We start from the raw sequence: 12,748 nt of genomic DNA on the forward strand, positions 1-12,748 counted from the left end.
TGAATTTGCAAAACATTAGGGCATTCCACACATATTGCAATGAGTGAAAAGGGCTTCAAAAATAAAGAAATTTCAATGGTACGTAATTTGTCAAACAATAATTAGATAACACATTGGCTCAGTCATCAACTAATTGCCGAGAAGGACAACTGTTCTAAATTGGATGACTAATCACCTGAAATTTTCAACTTGGCGAAAAGTTGTTAGGACTCAGCTCGAAACCATGAAATAAACGTATAACATCCCAGGTCACGGGATGCCCCAACGTATTCTATTTATCTGTTTCCAGAGTACATTTTGTAGGCATGAATGTTTTCTCCCTTCAGAAGGAACCTCAAACCACAATTTTAGTGAATATTGTCGCTCCACCGAGCATGAGAACAGTTTGAGTATTTTGAGTTCCAACAAGGCCCTAACTACATTCACATGAAATAAAATGTTCATTTGTAAATTATAATACCTCTCCGAAACTGACTACAAATTTGTCACCTTCTTCGTTGTTGGTGCTTTTCCGTGCGTTTCATCGGAAGTGAAAACATTTTTTCTCTATTTTTTAACACTGAACAGCATATTTAACTGACATCATGAATGAAGGTCAGTACATAGTTGAATACTTTTCATGTTCCAATAAAAATTTACCAAGATTTAGTAGAGATTATAAAATAAACTACCCTATCCAAACAATATTGATAAGAAAATATCACTGAACTCTCATTAGCATCTGCAAAGAGAAAAACCCATTTTCAATAGACAACGGCTGTGAGATTTTGAGAGGAAAACTGGATTCTAAAGTTATGATTCTCCGGGCTGAAGCCCAGAGAATAATAACAACAAGAAAATACATCAGGTTCACCCGAAGATGTAATTTCTACACATACGGGGAAGTGTGTACTGAATAGGCATTCCAGAACTTCCTCATCAGAGGAAGCAAAATCGCCATTTGACAAACGACGCTCGTTCACTCAGAAATTCAACCGACTAACTTCACTCAAACTGGAAACATTTGTACAAAGGTTTTTTCTAGCCGGATAGTTCAGCATACCGAGATTTTTTGAAAAAAAAAATCTATGAAAAACTGAACCCATTGCATTGGGTTATACAACTAAACCTCACAACATGTTTACAAAAAGAATAAATCATACAAACATGTTTTCCGAGTACCAAAACAATATCATACAAGTATTCAGCGTCATCACATATCCAGTTCATTCTCAAGCTCGTTACGTTTAAGCACGTCTATCGCGCGCATCTTTTCGAGCAGTTTGTTCTGCCAAACCAAATGCATATAACAATATTTAGGAATCAGCGCTCCAGTCTGGAATGAAGGTGTCTCATTCGCTTCTGCGTTCGCGGTTCAGTTTAGTACACAGACAAACCAGCCGGTCAGACGAACGGTCTGAGCCGGAATGTGCGGACGCCTGGTTGATTGTAGCGCACAGAGCGTGGTGGACGACTGCGCATGGAAGTGATGATGTCTTTCCGTTCAATTTAAAAATCGGACTGATTTAGTATCACTCGGACAACGGAATCGGTCGGAACTGGGAATAGTCGAGCGGGAACCCCGGGCGATAATCTGCTTAGTGTTCAGTAGAGAAGTACTCTATAAATGAGGAATTATCAAGTACGGAAAACAACCTCGAGATAAGGTGCGCGGTTGGAAGCGATAATTAGTTGTGCTAACGGATTACTAGTTACAAAGTGTAAAAAGTAGAGTATAAACACGGAGAAAAGGCTCAACGCGGTTGCTCTAGAAGTGGTTGCGATCTGCTATTATATGTTTCACAAAGGAAATGTTCGAAGAATGAAGGTTGAAGAAATATATTTCTTATTGATTACTAATGCACGTAGAAGGCACCCAAAAATCGGTGATAAGAAATGTGTAGAAGCATCTGTTATCTTAGAATAAAGGTGATATCAACGGAAGTTTTGTGTTTGAATTCGGCTTCAATGTCTTAATGAGGCACGCTGTTATCATCCATCACAAGTGAATGTTTGTTCTTCTACGAATCTACTGGAATCACGAGGCGGTAGATTATTGTTTTAACGTCGGAAGAAAATGTGAGTAATTGTGAAACGTTTTATTATGATGCTTATGGACAGTGAACCATATAATATTGACGTGAAATTGTAAAACGTAAATAAATGTTATCTCTCTGACTAACACATGGTGTGATCTGCAGATCATCAGTGAAGGAAGAGCTATGTCCTTCGGCTTAGTGTCATCTGTGGAAAATTTTAGATTTGTTTGTGTTTAAGTTTAAAGGATCATGTTTATTTGGAATTTTGTTTAAACTTATCTACATATATAAAAATGCAGTGGCATACGTGGGACCGCGCATAACTTGCGAGCGGAAGGTCCGATTTTGGTCGTCTTAGTTTTGTTCTGTTAGTTTTCACCCAACGATGGTTTATGAGGCATAAAACATGGAAAAACTTATAGTTTTTGAAAATCGATCTTCCATACCGGGGACCGGGGATTTGGTCTTAGCTAGAAACTTCAAACGTCAAAAAACGCAGTAGGCAAGACAAAGTTTGCCGGGTACAGCTAGTTTCTCTTAAATTTCTTAGTCAGAAAATGTCAAATTTTGCTTTGCATGATTCTTTATTTTTCGAATTCTACTTAAAGCCGTAGGCACAAAAAATAAATTCGATAAACGACAGTCATTGCCATGATATTTACAACAGGTATGAATGGGCAACTTTCAACTACTCATAGTAATGGATCGACTCTAAATGAAGACTCCTGCCATTTTTTTTAGTACCGTATATGCTATTTTCCAATTCACCATCGAGTGTTGTTCCGTTGTTAATCAGTACTAACGAAATCCAGCTAGATATTCGCCGACAAAAGACAATCAAAGCTAACCTCGCAACAAAGTTATGGACAACATTGAATATTCGGAAGCACTATTCCTCGGACAGGATAAAAGCTCGATAACGAGTAATACAGACCCCATTGAGATTATCAGACTTTTCTCAGCAATTTCTAACCTTACTTTCAATAGTACCCATATTAGGGGTGGCAGATCAACTTCCAAGTGCCAATGAAGGATTTTAAGCTCAACTATCAGGGCTGGTAGCAAAACCTGATGGTCAAAATAGTTAATTTAGTGACCAATTTCTCGAAAATAGTGACCAAATAGTGACTTACGGAAAGCAAAAAAGTGACTAAATAGTGGCTTTTCGCACAAAAAATAGTGGTTAAAATTTTTTGAACGGGCTTGATTCAGAAAGACCTGTAGTACACGCATAATAACCATTTTCAAGAAAGACTCACGCTCATTCCAAAAATTGTTTAAAATTGCATGTATATTCAATTTTCCAATTTTAGAAACCCTTTGCGACACATTGATGGAATTTCTTGGAAAATTCTTGATGAAGTTTTCAGAGGAAACGGATGTTCTTGAGTGTTTTTTTTTTTTTGGAAAATCCCTAGTTGATAAAGAAATACTTGGCGATTTAATCTTAGGAATTTAAGAATAAACACTCAGAGGTTTATTAAACGAGTTTCTATGAACATAATTGATTTTCTTCGTCATTGTAGACAGATTTCAGGAGAACGTCTTGGAGGGATTTAAAATATCTGGAGAAAATTCTGTCTAGAATGAAAATAACAATATTGCAATTTTCATATTAACAATATCAATAATATTTACGTGATGGTGTGTCCTTCGAAATAGCGATGCTTTGAATGTGGGATTTTTTATAAAATTTTTTAAAGCCTGTTTGGTTGGTTTTGAGTGAAATTCATGTAGAAAACATATGCATAGAAAATGTGTGAGTAAATTTGAGTAAGAATTTCTCAAGTATGATTTTTTGAATATGTTTGCAGGAATCCTCTCAAAAAAAAAAAAAATTGATGAAACCAATACCTGAAAGTAGTAATGTAATTTTGATCGGATTCCTGAAGTATTTCTTTCTGGGCGTACCCTCTTCGAAAATTTCTGAAAAGCTACAGGGGGAAAACCAACTATCATTCTATCATTCTGAATATACAAAGCAATGTTAGATTAACTTGTAGAAGAATTCCATTTTCTTTAAAATATCTCATTTTAGGGAGTCTTTGATGAGATTCCTAAAATATTTACGGGCATGATGTCTCATTTATTTTCTGGCGTATTCTTCATGGCATTAAGGGAGAAGTTGCCGGGTTTTCTGTTGACTAGATTATCTGGAATGTTTAGGTTTAGTTCTTCTTTAGAGAACTATTGTTACTAGCTTTCGTTTTTAATAATAAGCTTCAAAAATGTACAATCTGTCAGCATGAAATTGAAACATTAACATTAAAGCTTATGTTTCCTTTTATTAAATCTGGACGGATGCAAGAGAAAATGTATTGGTTCGATTGCATCTGCAACAGCACAGCCGTGTTCTCGACTGGTTATTAGGTTTATCCTAGCAAAAACTGTAGAGTAACTTGACTTGACTTTCTCAATTATTCTCTGAGAGAAGCCATGGAGAGCCTTCCAAATAAATGAATAAGTAAAAAAAGGCATTGTTGTTTTTTTCCTAAAAAGACAGTCAAATAGTATTTTACGGTACCCCTGGAATAACTCTTTCGATAGGACACATTTTTTCAGATTTTTAGGAGATATCATTTCGAAGGTTTCTCAAGAAATTATGTTATAAATCATTCAGGACTTCTACAAAAGCACACTAAATGACTTTCATCATTTTTTTTTTTCGGAATGTAGAGTATGGTAAGTGGGGGCAGGATGGGTCACCTAAGAAATGGACCCCTATAACTGTCTGAATATAAATCGCATTTCTCTGTATTCTACCACGACTCTCAGATACACTAGTCAGCTATGATATAAAAGTATAGAAAGGTCATAAAGTTTTAAACCTGCTTCTTGACAAGCAATTTTCAAAACATGACCCATCTTGCCCCACCTCATTTTTACGGGGGCAAGATGGGTCAGCTATCAGAAAACTCGATTTTTCTCCAACAAAAAATACTATATCTGGGTAATTCTCGCTGAGACCGGCCCACTATTTACACCTTGTCTTCAAAAATGTTTAAGGTGCCGATTTTCTGAAAGTCCTCGCCTAAAAAGTAAGAAAAATGCATTTGGTTACTCAAATTGATGGACCCCCCGTTAGTTAGAGCCACAACAAGTTTTGCAGACCCCTCGATTTTGGTCAAATGGTGGCTCACGTAAACCGATATAACTCAAAAGTTTCACCGAAAACCACCTCAAAACGAAATGTTGTTGAAAAGAGGAGAGATAGAGCTACTATTTACAATAATAAAAAGTTGGGTCGGCCATATTGATTTTGGCCGCCATCTTGGATTTTTATACCAAAACATTTTTTTCACCATGAGGGCAACCACCGATTTTCAAAATTTTTGCATCAATTGAAAGTTGAAACATTTATACATAACATATCAAAAAATTAGAGATGTCTTTTTCTTCTTTCAAAAGTTATCTACAGTTTTGTAAATTAAGCCACGTTTTCTCCATACATTTCCATGCGCACCGGCAAAGACATACAACAGCATCCGAGTTTACGCCTGCATGTATACCCAAAGGCGCGTGTCGCAAAATTTGGCCGAATCGGAGGTGCGTTTCCGTTTTTGACTGTTTCTCAATGATGCGGGCATTGTTTTTATTACTTTTTTAGTGTTTTGAAAAGCTTAAACCTTCAACTTTCCATTAGTGGATTCAGAATTTTAATTCGTGTTCGTAAACACTGCGAAATAACGCTGCATTTATGTAAACGGTCGGCACCGGGCCCAGTGGTATGGTTTACAAAACGGCAGATAACTTTTGAAAGAAGAAAAAGACATCTCTAATTTTTTTATATGTTTTGTATAAATGTCCCAGCTTTCAATTGATGTAAAAATTTTGAAAATCGGTGGTTGCCCTCATGGTGAAAAAAATGATTTGGTATAAAAATCCAAGATGGCGGCCAAAATCAATATGGCCGACCCAACTTTTTATTATTGTAAATAGGGTGGATGTACCAATTATGGCACTACTAAGGAAAAATATTTGTATAAAAATAACGAGAAGACCAACGAATGTCATCAATATGTTAAAAGATAGCTAAGTTTCCACACTTTACAGGAAAAATATAGAAACGAAGCCAAAACTACTTTTAGTATTTATTACAGCTTGTGCCAATCATAGGAACCCTGTACCAATTGTGGTTACATTTTTTAACTTCGGTTCCTTTTCGCACTATTTGCATGCATTCCTTATGGGATTAGCCATAACTGGTACACTATGGCGAAAAAGGGTGCAAGGAAGCTGAAATTTTAAGGAAAATGATTTATTTCTACCATAATTTGAGCAAAATGTGGAGTTCAAATGAGTGCAACCATCTTTTGTGAACGTGATCTGTTATTCACATTTTTTTTCTTGTTGTCTTACACCGTTAAGCCTAGTTTGGTGTTTGAAAGGAATCGCTCAAGAAACTTCTTGACCGATTCCTGGCAGAAACTTTCCACGGTGACTGCCATTTGAACTGTCATTTCTTCGCAACTGCGTACTGTGATCGAAGAAAAACGGTTTCTTGGGCGATTCAGGCAAGGAATTTCCCATGCATCAAGATAGGCCGAAAAATTTCTTCTGAACTGCAAACAGCGCTTTAAAGGGTGAAAATCAACTATGGCGAATGATTGGTACTATAACCATAATTAGAACACTTACCCTAGTAGCTCTATCTTTCCTCTTTTCAACAACAATTCGTTTTGAGGTGGTTGTTGAAGAAACTTTCGAGTTATAACCGTTTACGTGAGCCACCATTTGACCAAAATCGAGGGGTCTGCAAAAATTGTTGTGGCTCTAACTAACGGGGGGTCCATCAATTAGAGTAACCAAATGCATTTTTCTTACTTTTTAGGCAAGGGCTTTCAGAAAATCGGCACCTTACACGTTTTTGAAGACAAGGTGTAAATAGTGGGCCGGTCTCAGCGAGAATTACCCATCTTCTATTTTTTCTCTATACATCTAAGCTTCACAGACGTACAGATTACATGAAAAAAGTGTTGAAACATATCGGTAGATTATTTTCAGAACTAGAAGATTTTTGTTCAGGTAGCCATGAACGGACTTTGAAAACTTATATTTTTTGTAGGAAAATTTCAAAAATAGTTTCACAAACTCTCAGTGCTCTAATTGCTTCGATAATGTAGGTCACAGAACAACCTTTCAATGAAGAATAAAACATTTTCAAAAACTATGCAAACATACCGAAAAATTAGGGTGACCCATCTTGCCCCGTCTACACAATACACGTAGTTATATGGAATGTATAGCATAAGGAGTATAACGAAAAAATATTTTATTTTTTTCTGTGCAAGGAACGTAAAGAATTTTTAAAACAATATATCACTTTTTTGTGTATCCACTTCGTTCATCTGGGAAAATTATTGAAAGATTCAAAAAATATATAGTACGGTTGAAAACGGTACTGACCCATCTTGCCCCCACATACCATATTCTTTTTTAAAGTATTTTTGTTTAGACAATATTTGAGAAGTACTATAGAAAATGTTCTAGACATTCTAAAGGATTATTCCACATTTTTCCAAGCATTTATTAGACATTACTTAAAGAATTTTATCAGTCCCTCGAATTTCTTTCTAGGAACTGCACCAGAATGTCATACGGATGATGTTGCAAGAAATTCATACAGAAATGATTACATATATTACAAAAACACAAGGATTTCAGCATGCTCACTGAAAATTTTAACGAAATTCCGCCAAGAGTTTCAGCAAAAGTTCTAAAATTACCCTGTTTCAAGTATAGTCACAATAATCATATGCTAAAAAGACAACATTTTATTGTCTCCAGTAACACAAAATTTGGTTTTCACTATTTTAAATATCAATTCTTGTTTTACTCCTTGACTAGATTTCAGGAGATTGAAAATAGTTGAAAATAGTGACTTTTTAACAGAAAAAGTGACTTTTGTTGAAAAGTCTTGAAAATAGTGACTTTATAGTGACTTACACGAAAATAGTGACCAAGTCACTAAATAGTGACTCGCTACCAGGCCTGAACTATGCACAATAGTCCTGTGGAAAATTAATGGGTTGGTGTCCGACACTGCAAGCCAGCCGTAGAAAAGAATTGCAACGGAAAGTCAAAAACAGAACAAATGCGAACTGCTACCAATGGCATCGAACGAAAAGGACTTGCGATTGGTACGTAAAACTGTCGATCTCTCAACTTCATCAGGAGAACCATCGATCTACTGAAGTAAAGGTCCCATTAGACATGGCAAATATTTGACCAAACAAGCCCAACAAATGGCCAGCACAACGTGACTTATGGCAACCTTGTCGGACTTCAATGGCAAATATTTGGCATTATGGCAAACCATGAAATAGCACCTTAATCATACCATCTCCAGAGCTTAGGCAATATACGCGAGCTAGGACCAGATTTCATCATGATTGATTGGTGGCCGTTCACGTTCAGGTTGAAGACCAAGGTCCAATTCTTCCCCTTGCACATTGGTTGGGTTCCATAGAAAGGAGCGGCCAAAACTACCAAAAAACGAATTTGATATTTTTAAACTTTATTTTATCTTATAACAATGTTAATGTATTGTAGTTTTAAGATTCTTAATTTAAAGCATGCCGGCTTTTATATTTCAACGACATTTTCACTGCCAAAGTGGCCTATGTCACAAATTTGAAAAATGAACCACTCGAAAAAAGTAAAATATTAATATTTTGAGAATGTAATACGTGTTTTATGTTATCCAGCATATGAATTGTTGTTGTTCAACAGTCCGAATGCATGTATGGTGCAAAATTAATATGTGACAAAGCATTTCAAATTTTCATATATTATACCTTAGGAATTTTAGGAATTTTTAAGTTAAAAAACGGTTCGTGTCGTCACGTGTCGCCGCAATTTCGAATAGTACATCTTAAAAATCATGCCTAGGGCTGCATAAAAACTTTTAAATATTTTGCAGAAATTTGCTGGTTTTCGAATTAGAGCTGTTTAAAAAAAAATACGTTTTTTCATATATTTTACGTATTTTTTCCATTTTCGACTGAAATAAAATTAATCTTCCCACATTTCTTTCACGTTTTGAACAAACTTGATTATATTTGATCGAAAGTTAATCATTCAATTCAATTCAAATTGATTTTCTAACAAAAAACTCAAAAAATGTGAAGTTTACTGACTTATACAGATTTTTCAATTATTGAAGTTACGTAATTTTTGAATACCCCTTTTGAAACACTAAAAATACTATATAAACATATCTAGACAACATATAACTTCGGTTAAACACATAAAAATAGTTTTGGCCGAACTTTATCTTTTTCCGACCATTGTGCCTTGGCATAATCAACGTTCACATCCATCACCATTTCGGTAGCACTGAAGATGACAATGACGCATTCTACGCGCAGCTCGAACGCGAATACGACCACTGCCCAAGCCACGACATCAATCATCATAGGAGACCTAAACACTCAGGTAGGCCCGGAGGAGAAATTTGACCGACGATTGAAAAGTTGAGCGCCTACCAGCTGACGAACGAAAATGGCTTACAACTCATTGATTTCGCCGTCCCCAAGAACATGGCCAATGACCGCCATAAGTAACACCTTGTACCAACTCAGCCTTCTTTGTCATTACACCTGCAGCTCATCACTGCAGACGTGATCCACGTTCTGCAAACGAATGGCTTTCTGCGACATTTTCGAATCAAGACCTATTGTGGCGCTAACATCGATTCAGACCACTATCTAGTAAGGGTCAAACTGCACCCAGAACTTTCTGTCATCAACTGTACGTTACTTTCGACCGCCACGGAAAAAACCTAGAACGACTGAAGCAACCAGATATCGCCTCAGCATGGGCGCAGAATCTGTTGCTAGATGAAGTCCAGAATACCCCCTCTTAGCACTAGTAGGATGTTGGGGTCAATAAGGCCCCTACCGGCACGCTGAACGCGCATTACGCCATCGTATTGCGAAAAAGCTAACATCTTTGGAGGGTTAAGGATTGCTGTAGTACAAGCAGCCGTAAATAACGCAGCCGATAAAGTGTAACGGAGTCGATAGAACGACTGATTTCACCAAGAATGCAGTAGCCAAAATGTCATGACATTTTTCAATTTCCATCACTTCCGGTGTAAGTTTCCGTCCGTCTACATCATGGTAATTAGTTATGGAAAAGTCGTCGATCAACAATTCTTACTATGAACATAAACAATAGCAAATTATAAAATGACATTTTCATGACATTTCCCATTCCTGGACGCAGCACAGGCGATAATTATGCAGCATGAACGTATACTGCAATGCACAGTGACGTCATCAAGAAATAGCTCTCTTTCTCTCCTACTGGAAATTAGAAAACAACAGGTCCAACACCTGTCAAATTTGGCAGATACTGGTCCTGTTGTTTTCTAATTCTATGTAAGAGCGAAAGAGAGAGAATTTCGCCGTAAGGTGGTCTATAGCGATACAAACAAAAGTGGGAATAGCAAACCCGTCTTTTTCTGGAGGAAAAATACTCGGTTTGTGGCTGCCGCTCTCCATCCTCGGTCGCGCCCAATGCTCGCCAAGTCACGCTCCACCTGGTCCGCCCATCGTGCTCTCTGCGCTCCACGCCTTCTTGTGCCAACCGGATCCGTTGCAAACACCAGCTTTGCAGGGTTGTTGTCCGGCATTCTTGCAACATGCCCTGCCCAGCGTATCCTTCGGCTTTGGCCACCTTCTGGATGCTGGGTTCGCCGTAAAGTGCAGCGAGCTCGTGGTTCATCCTTCTCCGCCACACAACGTTCTCCTGCACACCGCCGAAGATCGTTCTTAGCACGCGTCGCTCGAAAACTCCGAGTGCTTGTAGGTCCTCCTCGAGCATGGTCCATGTCTCGTGCCCGTAGAGGATCACCGGTCTTATTAGCGTTTTGTACATAGTGCATTTGGTGCGTGGGTGAATCTTTTTCGACCGCAGTTTCTTCTGGAGCCCGTAGTAGGCCCGACTTCCGCTGATGATGCGCCTCCGAATTTCACGGCTCACGTTGTTGTCAGCCGTCAGTAAGGATTCGAGGTAGACGAATTCCTCCACCACCTCGAAAGTATCCCCGTCTATCGTAACTTTACTACCCAGACGGATCCGGTCGTGTTCGGTTCCGCCTACCAGCATGTACTTTGTTTTTGAGGCATTCACCTCCAGTCCGACCTTTGCTGCTTCGCGTTTCAGGCGGGTGTACAGTTCTGCCACCGTTCCAAATGTTCTAGCGATAACGTCCATGTCGTCCGCAAAGCACACAAATTGACCGGATTTTGTGAAAATCGTTCCCCGGCTCGTATCATCACACCTTCCAGCGCGATGTTGAAGAGTAGACATGAGAGTCCGTCACCTTGTCGCAGTCCCCGGCGAGATACGAATGAACTGGATAGTTCACCCGAAACCCTTACGCAGTTTTGCACACCGTCCATCGTTGCTTTAATCAGTCTAGTCAGCTTCCCAGGAAAGCCGTTTTCGTCCATGATTCTCCATAGCTCTGCGCGGTCGATACTATCGTATGCCGCTTTGAAGTCGATGAACAGGTGATGCGTCGGGACCTGGTATTTACGGCATTTCTGGAAGATTTGCCGTACGGTAAAGATCTGGTCCGTTGTCGACCGGCCGTCGATGAAGCCGGCTTGATAACTTCCCACGAACTCATTTGTTTTAGGTGACAGACGACGGAAGATGATCTGGGATAGCACTTTGTAGGCAGCATTCAAAATAGTGATCGCCCTGAAGTTCTCACATTCCAAATGGTCGCCTTTCTTATGAATGGGGCAGATTACCCCTTCCTTCCACTCCTCCGGTAGTTGTTCGGTTTCCCAGATCCTGACTATCAGCCGATGCAGACAGGTGGCCAACTTTTCTGGGCCCATCTTGATGAGTTCAGCTGCGATACCATCCTTACCAGCTGCTTTGTTGGTTTTGAGCTGGTGAATGGCATCCTTAACTTCCCTCAGAGTGGGAGTTGGTTCATTTCCGTCCTCCGCTGCACTGGCGTCGTCGTTCCTTCCGTTGCCGTGGGCTCCCGTGCCTACGTTCTCCACGCCGTTCAGGTGCTGATCGAAGTGCTGCTTCCACCTTTCGATCACCTCACGTCCGTCCGTCAAGAGGCCTCCGTCTTTATCCCTGCATATTTCGGCTCGCGGCACGAAGCCGTTGCGGGATGCGTTGAGCTTCTGATAGAACTTCCGTGTTTCTTGGGAACGGCACAGCAGTTCCAATTCTTCACACTCCGCTTCTTCCAGGCGGCGCTTTTTCTCCCGAAAGAGGCGGGTCTGCTGTTTCCGCTTCTGTTTGTAACGTTCCACGTTCTGTCGAGTCCCTTGCTGCAGCATTACCGCCCTCGCTGCGTTCTTCTCCTCCAAAACCGTTCTGCACTCTTCGTCGAACCATTCGTTCCGTCGATTCCGTTCCACGTACCCGATGGTGCTCTCGGCTGCGTCGTTGATGGCTGCTTTCACTGTACTCCAGCAGTCCTCTAGAGGGGCCTCATCGAGCTCGCCCTCGTCTGGCAACGCGGCTTCGAGATTCTGCGCGTATGCTGAGGCGACATCCGGTTGCTTCAGTCGCTCTAGGTTGTACCGTGGCGGTCGCCGGTACCGTACATTGTTGATGACGGAGAGTTTTGGGCGCAGTTTGACCATCACCAGATAGTGGTCGGAGTCGATGTTGGCGCCACGATAGGTCCTGACGTCGATAATGTCGGAGAAGGCCGTTGGTCTCGGTTCGTATTATTCTGTTGCTGA

At 39.7% G+C, this 12,748-nt stretch overlaps 1 protein-coding gene across 1 annotated transcript in view; it reads left to right on the forward strand.

Annotated features, from left to right (window-relative positions):
- Nucleotides 1-1,374: 1,374 nt before the first annotated feature.
- The window catches only part of LOC115270173 (leucine-rich repeat-containing protein 4C), a 43,262-nt gene continuing 31,888 nt past the window's right edge, over nt 1,375-12,748 (forward strand). Inside the window, exon 1 of the mRNA XM_062852190.1 lies at nt 1,375-2,058. The gene's annotated coding sequence lies outside the window, so the exon portion shown is untranslated. The remainder of the gene's footprint in view (nt 2,059-12,748) is intronic.

The sequence above is a fragment of the Aedes albopictus genome, chromosome 2, assembly GCF_035046485.1.
Source record: "Aedes albopictus strain Foshan chromosome 2, AalbF5, whole genome shotgun sequence".
Classification (NCBI taxonomy): domain Eukaryota; kingdom Metazoa; phylum Arthropoda; class Insecta; order Diptera; family Culicidae; genus Aedes; species Aedes albopictus.